Source organism: Crocodylus porosus, unplaced genomic scaffold (genome assembly GCF_001723895.1).
Source record: "Crocodylus porosus isolate Cpor-Errol unplaced genomic scaffold, CroPor_comp1, whole genome shotgun sequence".
NCBI lineage: Eukaryota > Metazoa > Chordata > Crocodylia > Crocodylidae > Crocodylus > Crocodylus porosus.
In genome coordinates this window covers 21505123-21520954 of record NW_017728943.1, presented here as the reverse complement: position 1 = coordinate 21520954, position 15832 = coordinate 21505123, and the positions used below count along the sequence as shown (strand labels likewise).

The 15832-nt window shown below is 45.6% G+C and overlaps 1 protein-coding gene across 2 annotated transcripts in view; it reads left to right on the top strand.

Moving 5' to 3' along the window:
• Positions 1-1117: 1117 nt before the first annotated feature.
• Positions 1118-15832, top strand: part of CD4 (CD4 molecule) — a 69130-nt gene continuing 54415 nt past the window's right edge. The window contains exon 1 of one of the 2 annotated variants that reach the window (XM_019548910.1): positions 1118-1277. The gene's annotated coding sequence lies outside the window, so the exon portion shown is untranslated. Of the gene's footprint in view, positions 1282-15832 lie in introns of both variants that reach the window. The other variant, XM_019548908.1, reaches the window with a different exon arrangement.

Below are 15832 nucleotides of genomic sequence, written 5' to 3'. Positions count from 1 at the left end.
CCCCTAGCAGCAGTGAACCTCCAGCTGCTGCAGTCAGAGCAGGAAAGGTTTTTGTTTTGTTTTGTTTTTGGGGTGGGGGTCCCAGTTTGTGAACAATTGATGTTTTTTCACAAATAAAGACAACAGGGGAGCTGTTGCGTTCTTCCCTTTTGGTCAGTACTGTCTCCAGGGCCTCGCTACGGTGTTGCCAGACACTCCGTGTAAGCGCTGCAGGTCACATAATGTGCATTGCCACTGTGCTTTCCTGGGCCCGCTCTACAGAAGCACCCAAAATGTGGCTCTGTCACCCCCGAGACAGGGACATGCATGCTTGTGTGGAGCAGAGGGAGTGGGTGGCAGAGATGAAATCTCAGTGATGTCTGGGGCTCAGTGGGTTTCCGCTCTGTTGGCTGAGGCTGGAATTCAGAGAAAGAGACCAGCACGGTGTGGGTGGGAAACCACAAACGACCCCTCCCCCACCCCACGAAGAGGGGAAATTGCTGAGATTCAGCAGCAGGAGAGACTACGTTAACATCCTGAGGGGCTTGATAAATGCGCTGCCTCCCATCTCATTGCTCAACCGAGGCCTTGCTATGTTCCCCTGGAGATCCCCCTTCCCCTCACACTCAGGGTCTTCTCCCAGCTATATATCTCTTTTCTGACAGGACATGATTCATTCCTGGTTAGTAGGTGTTGTGGTTTTACAGCCCATTTCCCAGCAGGACACATGGAATGAGCAATATGTGGCCTCCTCTGGTAGCCATGTGCTGCGTGGGACATGAGGGATGAACTGTCTCTCTGCCCTGGGGTTTGTCCTGAAGCTGGGTTAGGCACAGAAGGCTCCTGGGTCTGCTTATCCAGCACCCTCATCAACTGACCCAAATCCTGGCTCAGTAAAACAGTGCAAGTTTCTAATGATTTACCTTCCAAAGCCCTGCCCTGGCCTTTCACAAGGGCATGTATGTCTACCAGGCTCTCTCTGCTTTGCATATTATTTTTTCCCCGGTCCTGTAGTCACTAATTCTTACCCCAAGAACTGCACTCAAATGTTTATGGGAAATTCATGTGCAAACAAGAAGGCGGTGCATGGACCTGAGCAGAACTCAACTGCCATTGAGACCTTATTGGGACTGTCCTATGAGAGGAGGGGAGAGGCAAACCAACGCCAGTTGAGCAGCTTTCTGAAAATTGCCATTGTGTTTCTCAGTTGTTTCAGTTGTTTTCAGATCATTTACACCTGCTAGCAAACACAAGGAGAGACAGACAGACATAGGCAGGCAGAAGAAAAAGAGTGAAAAGTAGGTAAGAAAAGTAGTTTACTAAATATTTATAATTTTATACGGTTTCCTAATTACTGATGGCTTTTAACCTAATTACTGATGACTTTTGACCTAATTACTGATGGATCAATCTTTCTTTCTTTCTTTCAGTTTGTTAATAACAGTACCTATCTTTCTTTTCTTATGTGTTGGCTTATTTTTTCAATATTATGTTATTCCAAGAAGCTTGCAGTGTTGGCCCAGGAGACATGTTGCTCTCCCCCACTTGTATGCTATGTTCTGGGCAGGCAAATACACTTTGAGCCCTTGAATTATTATTAGTGCCCACGTTGCCGCACCTATCCTAAGGTGAAACTCTTTATTTTTAGGTAAGAAATATTTTTTTCCCGCCAAAGTTGTCATATTCTTTGTTAGCAGAGGAACATGCATCGCTCATCATACACAAAGCCAATTACTACTGACGATAACCTACAAAGGATTCATTTTTTTACTACACACATTCTGGCTTTCTTCTTTATCACTGTATTATGTATCTTTCTTCTTTGTTTTTCACCTTTTCCCCGACTAGATTGCCCCCAACCTTTTCTCTCTGTTCCCCAGTTTATGTTTCTAGAACTTGGTATTTTCATGTTTCTAGAACTGCATTAGTAGGAGCGTTGCCAGCAGATCGAGGGAAATGATTCTCCTGCCATTTGTGGCACTGATGAAGCCACATCTGGAGTACTGTGCCCAGTTTTGGGGCCCCCACCACTACAGAAAGGATGTGGACAAATTGGAGAGAGTCCAGTGGAAGGCAACAAAAATGGTTAAGGGGCTGAGGGTCATGACTTCTGAGAAGAGGCTGGGGGAACTGGGCGCATTTAGTTTAGAGAAGAGAAGACTGAGAGGGGATTTCAAAGCAGCCTTCAACTACCTGAAGGGGGGCTTCAAAGAGGATGGAGCTAAACTGTTCTCCGTGGTGATAGATGACAGAACAAGGAGCAATGGTCTCAAGTTGCAGCAAGGGAAGTTTAAGTTAGAAGCTTTAGGAAAAACTTTCTCACTAGGAGGGTAGTAAAACACTGGAACAGGTTACCCAGAGAGGTGGTGGAAGCTCCATGCTTGGAGGTTTTTAAGACCTGGCTAAACAAAGCCTTGCCTGGGTTGAGATAGTTGGGGATGGTCCTGTTTGAACAGGGGGTTGAACTAGATGACCTCCTGAAGTCCCTTTTACCCCGAATTTTTTATGATTTCTCTTCAAGAATCTATCTAACTCTTTCTTTTTCTGTTTTTTCTAAACTATCTCAGTAGAATGATACCTCTCACTCCTTCTACTTCCACCTTCCCTGTATATTTTTTCCCTTATTTTTCTCTTCCTTTTTCATCTCTTCATGTGTCCACAAGAATATTTGGGTCTAACTTTTGACGCGCAGCGGCTCTGAATATGCAGGTCCCTAACACCCTTGAAGATGTACTGAAAGATTTTATAGTTTTGGTTTTGCTGAAGTCAAAATAGAAGGTTGGTTGCAAAATACATTCAGGGAAAGAAAGAGAGAAATGGATAAAGGGAAAGTGCAGAAAGGAGAAAAAATGCCCAACCTGTATTGATCATGATTTCCACTAAAACCCCAGTATATTTAGAAATTTAAAAATAAGCCCTCCAGGAGAACCGTGACCTTGTTTTGTCTTTCATCTGTCATAGCACACTTGAATTTGGTTCCATCTGTTAGGTGGGGGCTGGAAGGGCACTGACACTATTTTACCCTACTGAAATCTACCTGTTGCTTTCCTCTCCAGACACCCACCAGGAGTGGGGTTATCTAAAGAAAGAACAGCAGAATAATAAAATGTCAGCCCCTGAGTTACAAAATCTGCCCATTTCATTTATACATTTTAAGACCAAAGACCAATGTTATCATCCGCTCCTCTGACCTGCTATAGAACAAGATGGGGGGGAACCTCATTCTGTGGTTCTGCACCAGACCCAACAACTTAAGAGTACACTAGATCGGGTCTTTCAGAAAGGCCTCTAGTCTTGGCCTGTGGATTCCAGGTGACGTGGAATTTTCTGTGTGTTCGACAAGTTGTTTACTGTTAAAAATCTGCATTTTATTTCCGGTTTAAAATGTTCTGACTTGAACTTTCAGCCATTAGGTCTTGTTCAACCCATGTCAGCTATTTCAAAGATAACTCCAGTAGACAGGCACTGAACTAGAGTTGAGTCTCTTCCTTTTCCTCTGTTAAGCTAAGCAGGTTGAATGTCAGAACTCTTTTACTGTTAATCATTTTCTCCAGTCCTTGAAATATTTTCTGGCTCTCTTCTGAACCCTCTCCAGTTTTTCATTACCCTTTTTAAAAAGCAAACACCAGACTGATACTTGGTATTCTAGTATTGGTCTCACTAATGCCAGATATAGAGGTGATATTGCTTCCCTGCTGCTACTCAGCTCTTCCATATTGATTCACCCAGACTGCATTAAGCCTTTTGCACTGGAAGCTCATGTCCATAAGCACTTAAAACCCAGAAAATGCTAGAGAAACAACTTCACATACTCACACAACCAGCATGTTTCTTTGCTTTTCTAAAAAAACAGGAGATGTCTCTCTGTTTTAGCCAGATCCCTGTTTATTAGCTAATCCAACAATATAATGATCTAGCTGCCTACTTTTACTGTGCTCACTGACATGGGAATGGATGACAGGCCTGCCCGGGGAAGGTATTTCATATGTGAAATATATATCATGATTGCTAGTTCTTACTTTAGATACTTTTGGGGTAGTCACTCAATGCCATAGCAAGGGGAGGGGGCGAGTAAGGCAAACTCCCTGGGCGCCAAAGTTAAGGGGCGCCAACAGGCACTGCCCACCTGGGGTGGGGCAGGAGATGGAGCTGTGAGCGACTCATTTGAGGGGGCACGGGGATGGGGGGAGGGCAGCTCCCACTGCTACGTGCACTCCGAGGCAAGCATGGGGGGAGGGGGAGTGTGTCCCCGGGATCTGTGCACAGGTCGATGGGTGGGCTGCCGCTATGGGCTTTGCCCCAGGTGCCAAACTTGGTTGCTATGGCACTGGTCACTCATAGCCTGCAAGTGGGCAGGTGTGTAAACTGAGGGAGAAGGAATTACTTAGAGGATCGAGCAAAAGGACTGAGGCTGAGCCAAGTGAAACGTGCACAAAAGCCATCTCTCAGTGCTGAAGGGTCTAGAAACCCTGGGAGTCATCTTCTCAAGAGAAGAATTGGAGCCCCTATAGTAAAAGGAGTGGGGAGTAGAAGCCATTTGGAACTGGCTTGAACAGCGGCAGTGAACTAGTGTTGTCTTGGGGTATTTGTACATGCGATGGGGGTTTAGTTTTCCTAAAACTGAAACAGTGGGTTTTTAATTGGTGTGTTTTTAATTGTGTCATTTAAAAACCCACAGTTTCAATTTAGGGACTTCTGTAATGTCATGTGGCATCACAGTGCACCATAACCCCCAGCCAGCTCACCTGCTGCCCCCCTGCCCAGGCTCTACCAGAAAAAAAAAAAAGCAGTGAGGGGCCAGATTCTTTTTTTTTCTTTCCCCAGAGCCGACCTGCCTCTCCCACAGCAGAGCAGGGGGTGAGCTGCGAGTGGGCCAAGGAGTCCCTGAGGTGCGGGAGACCCTGGTCCTTCCCTCCACGGCTGCAGCACCCCCCAGGTGGCACTTGCCCGCTAGCATCTGGCCTGGGTGGTCACAGGGGGTGCTACCACCATGGAAGGAAGCACGCAGCTCAGGCGCTGTGCAACCCAGTGGCAGCTCATGCAGGCAGGCTCAAGTGAGGGGGGAAAAAAAGGTTGCAAGGAACCTAATATTTTTTTTTTCTCCCAAAGCCTAAGCAGTCCTCGGGACCTGTGCAGGGCCTAGTGCTTCCCGCCATAGTCGCAGTGCCCCCTGGGACCACCCAGGTGGGCTGCTAGCAAGCAGGTGCTGCCCGGGGGGCACCGCCACCGCAGGGGGAAGCACTGGGCCCTGCACAGCTCAGGCTTCAAGAGAGGGGGAAAAAAAAAGGTCGGGCTCCTCGTCACTTTTTTTCCCCACCCTCCTCAGTCGAGCCTGCATGCATGAGCTGTCACCAGGTCAAACAGCCCCTGAGCTGCGCAGGGCCCAGTGCTTCGCTTTGCGGTGGCAGTGCCCCCCGGGACTGCCCGAGCCAGGTGCTAGTGGCCGGGTGCTGCCTGGGGGTCACCGCTGCTGTAGAGGGAAGGAACGGGATCCCCTGCAGCTCAGGGACCACTCAGACCACCAGCAGCTTGTTCCCCCTGCCACAGGAGAGGCAGGTAGGCTCCAGCGCCTTCCCACTGCCTGGGACCACCCAGGAATGAGCTGACTTGCCCCCTGAGTGGTAAGGCAGCAGGAGGGTGGCTGGGTGTGCTGGCGGTGGGAAAAGGCAGCGGGGATGGTGCACAGGGTGTTGGAAGCCCATCACAACAGAGCTTCCCTGAGCACACGTGGGCTTCCAGCACCCCATGCACCATTGCACTTTGTTACATAGCAAAATAAAATACCTCAAATGGGTTTTACCTTGCTATGTAACAATGTAATTTAAAGTGAAATATGCTGCTGAACATGTATATCGTCACAAAATTAAAGTGGAATACACTGCCGAACATGTAAATAGCAACGCCATTAAAGTGGTGGAAAAGGGCAATTAAGCCACTAAAGGCCAATTTTGTCACTTGTACAAGCACCCTTGGGCTTCAAGTAAGGTAAAGAGATGTGACCTGGAGGAACTTCTACAGCTGTAATCTCAAACAATTCCTAAGACAACAGATCGAGCTTTCTCTCTCTTTCTTCCTCTTACGCACACACAGATGTACAAAATATGCACCCCCTCAATACAAATAAATGTGATGCACTCTATCCTAGGAAATCCCATCTCTGTGTGAATAAGAATGCCCACTCAGTTGTAGGCCTCGCTTTAAGGAGTTCACATTAGATCACTCGTTTTCTAGCCCCACCATTTATGTATGTTTGCTTCTAAGTTAGAATGAAAGATTCAGAAGAGTTTTCATTTAATAGCAGGCTACGGCTATAGTCCTGCTCAGCTTCATTTTGGTTGGCTACAACATACAAAGGAGCTAACAAGTCTTATTCCCAAATTCAAAGTACAGTTTATAAGTGAGAAGATGTGGGGTTCTTCTGATCCCATCCTGGCACAGAATAAAATAGCATGTGGTAGGGGAAATCTAGCGCTCATGCAAGGGCTGAGGTGTAAAAACTTTTATATATGCAGAGGGCTGGGTGGCCCCCCCCATCTCTTAAAAACCAAGCTGCTGCTACATCAAAAACACAGCCACAAGCAAGACAGAACAAAACAAGAAACCCACAAAGCATGACAGAGATGAAGGACCAGAAAGAGAGCGACAGAGAGAGAGGAAGGCAAGGGGGAGGTAGGGTGGAGAGGTTTGGTGGCATCAGGTTCTAATTATTTCCAACTTTTTTTAAAGCCAGAGTTAACCAGAGTAACCCTGGTGGGCCATCAGTGACCAACACTCCTTTCAGAGCAGGGTCAGCAAGCCTTCCTAAGGACAAATCTGACCCACATCCTGCTGATCTAATCAAATACTATTGGGGCAGGGGCTCTCCACAAGAGGGCAGCTGATGTTATCACCCCCATAAAATGCAAACACATGGGAAGGTTTTAGCAAATGTTCATGATGTGCTGAAAGCCTGAGAGTGAGAAGGACTTGCAGAGCAGAATTCTTGCATGCGTTATTTAGCCACCCTGGCCTTTTTTCTCTGGTCATCACCTGCAGCACTGACCTGCTCTGTTAGCTGATACAATCAGATATTCTAGTGAGGCAGTAAACGGAAACCCAGGCAGTACAAAGCCCAGGTATCACCAGGATGAGTTCCCCTGACACATATCAAGCAAGCCCACCAGCTCTCCTCATCCTGCCCTTCTACTCCACGGAGGAGTAGAAATGCCACTTTCTGCAGGAAGCCCACTGAGCCTGAATGTTTTATGGAAGCAGGCAGACACGGTTACATGAGAGCCTGCCCTACAGAACTGGGACTGAGATTTCGCCACTCACTTAATAAATGTAACACATTCCAGTCTAGCTCCAGTCAGCGATGGGAAGGTGGGAGAGGAAGCCTGGCCTGTGATACGTTTCAGATCTTGATGTGGGTTCTGTCCCAGCCCAGCGGTGAGCCTGAATTAAAGTCATTCCCAGGGTTAAGCTGTGGACTTAGTAGAGCTGGGTGGAATGCATCTGCCAGTCTGTTCTCAGTAGCCTTTTGCGTTAAATCTTAATCCTTTTAGCTTGCATTGTATGGTTTTAGTAGACCTCAAGCTGTGTTAAGATAGGCCAAGCTAGCATAAGCAAGGCTAAGGGAAGTAGTTTAAAAAGGAATGGAGTCACAGATGAGAGAACTTTCACAGAAAGATGCCTTTCTCTGGCAGTCATAAGATGCCTAGATCTTGATCAGTGGTGAGGTCAGGGTATTCCATCCTGACCACACTGTGGCACAAACCCATCTCTTTTTTGACCGTATTGGTCTTGTTTTTTGATCAGGTAATGCTGTAAACCTATGTTAAAGGAGAGGTATGAAAAAGGAGTCAGTGCTTTAAGATGTGTTCTTCCTGCATCTTTTGCTGAGGTTCCCATCTGCAGATGCTCCAAGATCCAACACCTTTAGAATGTAGTCTCCAAACTTGAGGAAGATCTCCCTGGCAAACCATCCACCTAAGTGTAACTCTTAGGATTTGAAGACTTAGCAATTTTAAATGGTAAGGCTGCTCATTTCTGTTGCATTGACAAGTATTAGATTGTAGAAATATATCCAGATATAAATTCTTGTTATGCATTATCCTTTATTGGCTGGGAACATCCATATTTGGAGATTTTGAATAAAGTTTGCTTTGTACTCACTCCATTTAAGGGCTCATTTTGCTGAGAATGGGAGCTGTCAAAAGCAACCTTCAGGCCCCTGGATTCCTTCCAGAATCAGACAGAGAAAAGGGCCGTGGGATTAAGGCAGAGGACATGAACTGATGTCCAGCCTCAGCACAAAGGACTAATTTGGCCACAAGGACTCAACTTCCTGACAGAGTCCTCACTAGAGAGCATTCAAAGGGGTGGAAATTTCTCTTCCTGCAAGAAGTTGGACCCCAGGGCTGTCAGCCCATCTCTTCATCAGCATAATATTAATGTGGTCTTGGCAGCTAGGCGCACTGGGAGGCTCTGTGCCATGTAATAGACAGGGCTATCCAGAGGCTGCCTGGTCCCCACTGAGGGCACTGACTTTGGATGCAGCCTCTGTAATTGCCTCCTTCCTTAGGCAGCAGGCAGGCCTGCCTCAGCCTCTGCCCACCTCTCTTGTCCCTTTGGGAGGAAGGAAATGAAACAGGGTTAGAAAAAGCAAGAAATTGAAATGAAATGTAAACCAGGCCACTCACCACTAAGCTCTGCCTGGGGAGTAGTCCTGAGCTAACAGAGGCCTCCCAGCATGCATAGTAGAGAGTCATGAACACCCAGAGTCCAGATTAGATCTCTATTCTCAGTTACAAGAGAAAGGGGAGAGACAGAGGGGGTTAAAAGTGGGGATGGAGTATGAAAGAAAAGGTTAGCAAAAAACAGACAGAGAAAAAAAGGAGTTTACATGACAGTTTCTGGCTGTGGGTGACCCATTTCCCCAGCTGGTTTTAACCAGGTGGTTCCTATGAGCTTTCTGCAGTCTAGGCCTTGCTAACTGTTTGGTTATCTTTCCGAGTGGGAGGTCGCTGTTTAAGTGGAGGTTGGCCCATACTCACTGTATGACAAAGCAGAACCCTCCCCAGCTAGTTACTGGTGACATAAGTGGCAAGCACTTTAAAGCACTTGATATATATAATAGTTATCCTACCAGGTGTCTACATATCATGCTCCTTTCTTCAGCCATGTGTCCCAGCCAGGAAGTATCCCTGGGAGCAAAACATGGAAGAAGAAAGCACTGTCATTTTGACTTTTTTTGCATCAGCCAGCACCCTGCTTGTAGCAGTCATACTTTAAAAACTTTAGCCTGAGCTCACAGTGCCTCTACTTAAGTTTTAATGAAGCAACCTCAGTCGTTTTCACAACTTGCTTTACCCTCTGCCCAAGATCCCATAAATTAATTTGTCATTGCTATAAAGTTTCTCTCACAGGCAGAAAGACAGCTCCCCCACAACTTTCAACATGGCAAGAGAACAGCGTCTCCCCCACTTCTACTTCAAGCTGCCTGAGATAGGGAGAGAGACAGAGGCATGCTAAAAGGGAGATGTAGCACAAGCACTTACCTAACTTAGGTTCTAGTTGTCACTAATATATTGAATGGGGATGGCTGAGAATATGAAGAGACTCCACTGTTTATAGACTGACAATAAAGAGTCTGGGTAATAAGCAAGAGAAGCTGTAAATTCTCATTGATGAGGGAAAAAAATGATATCAGTGACATTACCAAAACCTGGTGGGAAAAGCTAAAATCTCTAGTTCCAAACTAGTTAGTTCCAAAACTAATTATTTTCCCCACATGGAGTAGAGAAAAGAAGGGATGAGGCATGAATGGCATTATGTGGAAGAAACTATTGCCATTTTGAGTTCACTGATAGCTCAGAACTGCAGGGTCTTACATGTGATGATTAGCAAACCCGAGAAGTGCTGTTGGTGGGGGGGTCTATTCCACACAGCAAATCAAACTAGAGAATAGGAAGAGTTATTCCTTAGGCACCTGTCCGTAATGTGGGGAAAGAAAAACAGTTGTTATGGGGAGTGCAATCTGTGAGACCTCTCCTGAAGGGCTCATACAGCCCACAGGGGGAAAAAGAGACAATAATTTTCTAACGTAAAAGGTATTGCACCTGATATGAGGTAACCATATTTAGGACCTCATTATGATGGATATAGATGAATTAATCACCAGACTAGAAGCTGGTTGTTGCCTAGGGAGCAGTGATCATGGTGACCTAACTGCATTCATTTTGGACCAACAAGACTATCCTCAGCAATAAGATACGTACTTGCTGATGGCAAAGGATTCAAAAAAAGGAAACAAAACTGACTGAGATAAAACTTTTCGAAAGATAAGTACTAATAGAAATTAGGAATTGTTTAAGGAAAGGAAGATATCTAGATGGGCCAAAAGTCTCAATTCTACAATTTATGAAAGAGGACAACTTTAACAAGAAATCCATCATGATCAAGAAGAGAAACAAAGGTAGCAATCAGAAAAAATGTGTGTGTGTGTGTCCCCACATACCCAGAAACTCATGAACACATGAAACTATATCCATATCCATACATATGGACTGATTCACTCAAAAACTTACCTCTTGTTATATTTTGTGCTGCCAGCCATGGATTTTTCTCTGATGCCTTTAGCTTCACTTTCTTTAAATTGCATAACTTATATAAAAATTGCTATCTATTTCACTCTTTCCCACTTGTTATATTATATAACGTGAGTTATAACAAATATAATAATATTAATAACAATAAAACTTTCATTATGTAATATAACAAGTGGGGAAAAGGTGAAGTAGATAGCAAATGATATGCAAGAACAAGTACGTATGTACTTGTATGTGTATAGGAACAAAAGAAATCCTAGAAGTGATACAGACCCATAGAAATCATAGACACAACACAGAGAAGCAGAACTGGAAGGGACTTCCAGAGGTCATCTAATCCAACCTGTTCCCTGAGGCAGGATCATCCCTGCCCAAAACATCCTACCCCCGCAGTAAAACTACCATCAACCCTGACACAACACAAGACATAACACCCTAACCTGCTACAGGTAAAGTAGGGAGACCATGGAAGCCAATGTCCTGCTTCTGTAAAAGGTTGTTAATATACACTCAAGATTCCCAAGTATAGGGCTATCCTTCTGCTACAGAAGAAAGCAAAAACCAATACAGCACATACCAGTCTGATCATAGGGTAAAATTCCTTTCTGATCCCAAATATAGTGATTGGTGTGACCCTGAGCCCGGCAGGGTGGGGTGGGGGGCTCAGCAGCAAGATCTTCTCTCCAGGAGTCTCCAGCTTTAAGTCTAAATGATAGGGGGGGGGTTGGATTTTTAATCATTCAGAAGAGGTAGAAGTGCTTAATAATGTACTCCTATCAAATGAGAATAATGTAGTATCTTCTAGTGCTGGGGTTGTCAAACCCTGGCCTATGGGCCAGATCCAGCCTGTGGAGCCATGTTATCTGACCCATGGAATTCCCCAAGGGTCCAGAAATTTGGCAGCTGAAGAGTGGTGGTAGCAGTAATTGCTACTCCCTTACTACCAAATTTCTGCACTAGGGGATCCCTGTGGGGTATATAATGCGACCCTGTGTACCAGAACATGCCAGCCTGCAGCTGGATACAGCATGTGGGGTTTTGTTCACAGGGTCGGGCACGCTGGTTTGCACCTGTGGCCTGACCCCATGTGCTGACACTGTGCATGACCTTGCTTGTGGACTAGCCCTGTGCAACTCCTCTGACCCACAAGGCCAGAAGGTTGAGTGTCACTGTTCTAGTGCATTAGTAACTGTAGGCTTGTCTACATAGTAAGGCAAGGTGAGAATTCACAGCACAATAGCTGTTCTGCACTAACTCCCTGTGTAACCACTCATATATATGTACCCTGCCCATGAGGTAGCTTGCTCCTTGCCTGCTTTAAAAAAGGATATAGCTACCTTTAAAAAGGTAAAGGTGTGAGGTCCAGGGGGTAATGTCCACTCTTTCAACAGGCTTGCATTGATTTTCCTCTAAGCAGACTATTTTTGCCAAATACCAACCTAGCTTCCTCTGAGAATTTTATAAGGCTCTATTCAGTGGTTCTGTCTTGGTCAAGGAGGCCCTAGAGATGTCCCAGTTAATGACAGTTATATTAAACACATACTCAGTGCCTGTGTAATTTTTATAGGCTTTAATTTACCTTAAACCATTTCCCTCTGGATGTGATGAACAACAGTTCACTTTCATAGAAGTCTCTTTACCAGTCAGTTGCCTTTCACTCAGAATCAATTTTAGATTAGCAACACTATTGCAAACCATGAAATTAACTGTCTACTGCCTTTGGATACAGATACAAAGAGGCAGGCCAAATCACACAGACAGACACAAATTCAAAGGAACACTCATCTTTGCCTGATCTATTCTTCTGCTTCTAGAGACGCAGACAGAAGTGCAGCTCCCCAGTCCAACTCCTGGCACTTCACAGAAAGTGCCAGGAGTTAGACTGACCCTCACAACCAAACAGACATTAGCTGTTGGGTCTGGAGGGTGTGGGATCGAGCTCCAATTTGCAGCTGATGTAGCAAGAGAGGCTGTATGTCAGCAGCCTCTTCCCCTAGCCCTGCCCCAGCTCTCCTGTCCCCAGTGCCGTCTCAGAATGGGAGGGATGGGGGGAGAGAATGGTGTTTACCCAGCCTGCACTGGGGTGGGGGCAGGTGGATTGAAACCCCTGCCCCAACTCCAGTGAAGGCTGGGCAAACACCAGTCTGAGCCCCCTCCCCTGCTTTCTCCCCCCCTCCCATCCTGAGTCACATAGGCGACTTGTAGGAGGGGCACGGGAAGCACGTACCCCCCTGAGATTGGCTGCCACTGCCGGCTTCTGCAGGCAGTGGCTGCTTGCCACCGCCCCACACCCTGCTGCCGATGCTGCTGCCTACAAATGGTGCCCCCCAGTCTTGGGAGTGCCCCCCAGTCATTCTTGCTGAGACAACACCAGGAGTGGGACTGGGCTGTAGCAGCCCAGGTGCCAGAACAGACATAAGTTAATGAAGGTGTTCTGCTTTGCCTTCATTTGAACCCTTATACTGTACAATGAGGGTTAATTTGTTGTGCAATTGGTGCTTTGCAGCTGTGCACTTCTGTTAGGGCATGGCTAAAGAGCATTTTCAAGGGGCCAATCATGTGACAAATGTAATTTCTGTCTGCACCTTATGATTCTCAGGGGCATAATTTTATGACACCTCCCTCTTCACCAGGGGTATGTTCTTGTGGTTACTTCCTAGACGAAGCTTTAATTATTCTCTCGCTGAATGTCTTGCATTTGCACTAGCTCAGACTGCTGTAATAGCTGCACCTTATGTCCAGATATCATGGGGGGGGTTGTTTTGGGAAAATTCTGTGTTTAAGTCCACGCTATTTTATGTTCTCTTATGTGCTCTTTCTTGCTGATGTCAAACTCATAGTTCTGTACTTGTTTCTTTAGGAACTTATAAAAGGGTAGAAGTAGACACTGTCAAGCCAAAATAGATTAGTTGTGGCAGAATGTATCTCACCATAGTTGATCTGCTCCTTAGATGACACATGCATTTCTCTGGGTGAACTATGGGTCAGCGCAGGCCTTGGCAAGGACACACAGGGAAGTACAAGAGCTGGGGAATCCCTAGCACCCCCCGCCTCCATGTTGGCTGGGGCCCATGTGATCCTGTGCTTCCATGCTGGGATCTGTGGTGACTCATGGTTCATGCAGAGGGATGGGCTAGCATGGATCCCAGCATGGAGGCACAGGGCATATGGGATTCCCTGGCTCCTGTGCCTCCCTATGTCTCCTAGGGAACATCTTCATACATAGGGAAATCCTGAATTTCCCCACACACTGAGATACATGTCAAGATTCTCTGGGGCATATTTCTGTAAGAGGGGAAAGTTGGGCAGGCACACCAGGGGCTTGAGAGACCTGCCTAGGAATTCCTGGGGTGCACAGGACTGGTGCCCTTGAGTCCAAGGCACCTGCCTAGGGTGGCTGGAGAATGTGAGCAGCTCTGGTTGCCTTCACTCTCCCACCACAAAGCAAACAGACGCCTGCTGCAATAAAGCAGTGCAATCTATTACCACCTTTGTTGCACTACATATTTTAGGCATTTGTGGCATGACAAGGGGACTGTTGGCTTTGCCTTTGTGCTGCCATAACAAAAATTATGATGGGACAAAGATGAGGGAAAGCAACATCTGTTTCCACCCAAAAAAGATCACCTCCCCACTTTCTCCAGGCTCCCATGCCTTCTGGTAAAAGTCTGTCCGTTCATGTAAAACATTCCTTTTGGTATTAATGACCATCTTACTTGTTACTAATAGTGTTGTAATTCACTCACTTCCTCAGAGAAGACAGATGATTTGTATCTCCAGCTGCACTCTCCATTCCGTAAAGGAATGAGCTGACCTGTACTCCCCCTCTCTCTCTAATTTGCTGTTCTAATGAGGCCACATAATGCACTAAGCAAATGAAAAATAGTGTGGTGAGCTAAATTTTTCCATTTTCCTTTTTCTTTTCATTTACACTGATTCAGAATGAATCTGCTTCTGATGCTACTGGATGTAACAATGCAAAAGAATTGCAGACAAACTGTTTTCATCTAACACTAAACAAGGGTATTTTGCTAAACTAGAAAATTGTCACTAAATCTACCCTTTCTACATCTCTTTGGTTTCCTGATGGACTTCTCTGGAGAAATTTTTCCAGACTTCTTCTACTTGTGTTCTAGGAACAGATTTAAAGAAACAGAACACACAGTTTCAAATGGAAGCCTCATCTCTATTCCAGATGAAAGAGGTCCTGGGTGTTGCCAACTCTCAGGATTTTATTGTGATTCACTTTATATTTGGTGTTTCCATAAAGCCCAACCTCCTGAAGTCAAGGGCTTATGCGATAATGTCCATTTTCACTTTAAAAAATACTTCCAAATCTCATGGTTTGTGAGGAAAACTACAAAATGTGAGCTATAAAGATTCAAAGACAAGGAAGCAAAATAAGAAAAAAATAACCCTTACTGCTTCAGTAATCTCATAACTTTTAAATCATTCTCATTATTTTTTGAATGCTGAGCCTAGTAATACAAGGAATATAAAGCCCTTCCCACTTACCAGCATCACCATGCAGCTAACTGCCTGCTCTAAGGTGTCAATTGCTTGTTTGGAGCTTAAATTTAGAATTGGGAACTGTAACATCTGCAGTACATGCACCAAGTAATTCCAGATCTTTCTAATTAACATTAAACTCCAGACTCAACTTGTCACTTAAACTGGGATGCCTTTGCCTACCTAGCTTCATAGTCCAGGTTCATCTTTGTTTGACTTTGTTAACTTGCCCTTGCCCTCCATACTACTGCCTGGTAACTTTGGTTCCCACTCCAGAGTTCCTACCAGCATTACAGGAACAACCTAAATTACCTGGGTCTCTCCCCTCAGTCAAAACCTCTCTTTTCCAGAGCTCTCTCTCCCTCTTCTGTATCCATCCCAAACCATGACTATCCCACAGTGCTGAAGCGAGTTAGAAATACACTGCTTTGTGGAACTCCCAGCTAGAAGGGGATGACATATCATGTGGGATCCAAAGGAGAGTTGAGAGACATGATGCTAGACCCTGGCCACTCCAGAGCCACCTCTGAATCCATACAGAGATTTAAGGTACATGTTATAGAGATGCAGGAAGCTTTTACAGTCTGGCCACATCTGTATTCGCCAAGTCCTTTGTCCTCCCTCCACATTCCACAGGATGGTGGTTACAAGGATAATGTCTCTCCCCCCAACACCCTTTTCTGAAAACCCTTATTATCTCAGGTGTCCACAAGGAGCACTTTGAGTTCATGTCTGTGCTTCCTTTCTTCCTGCAC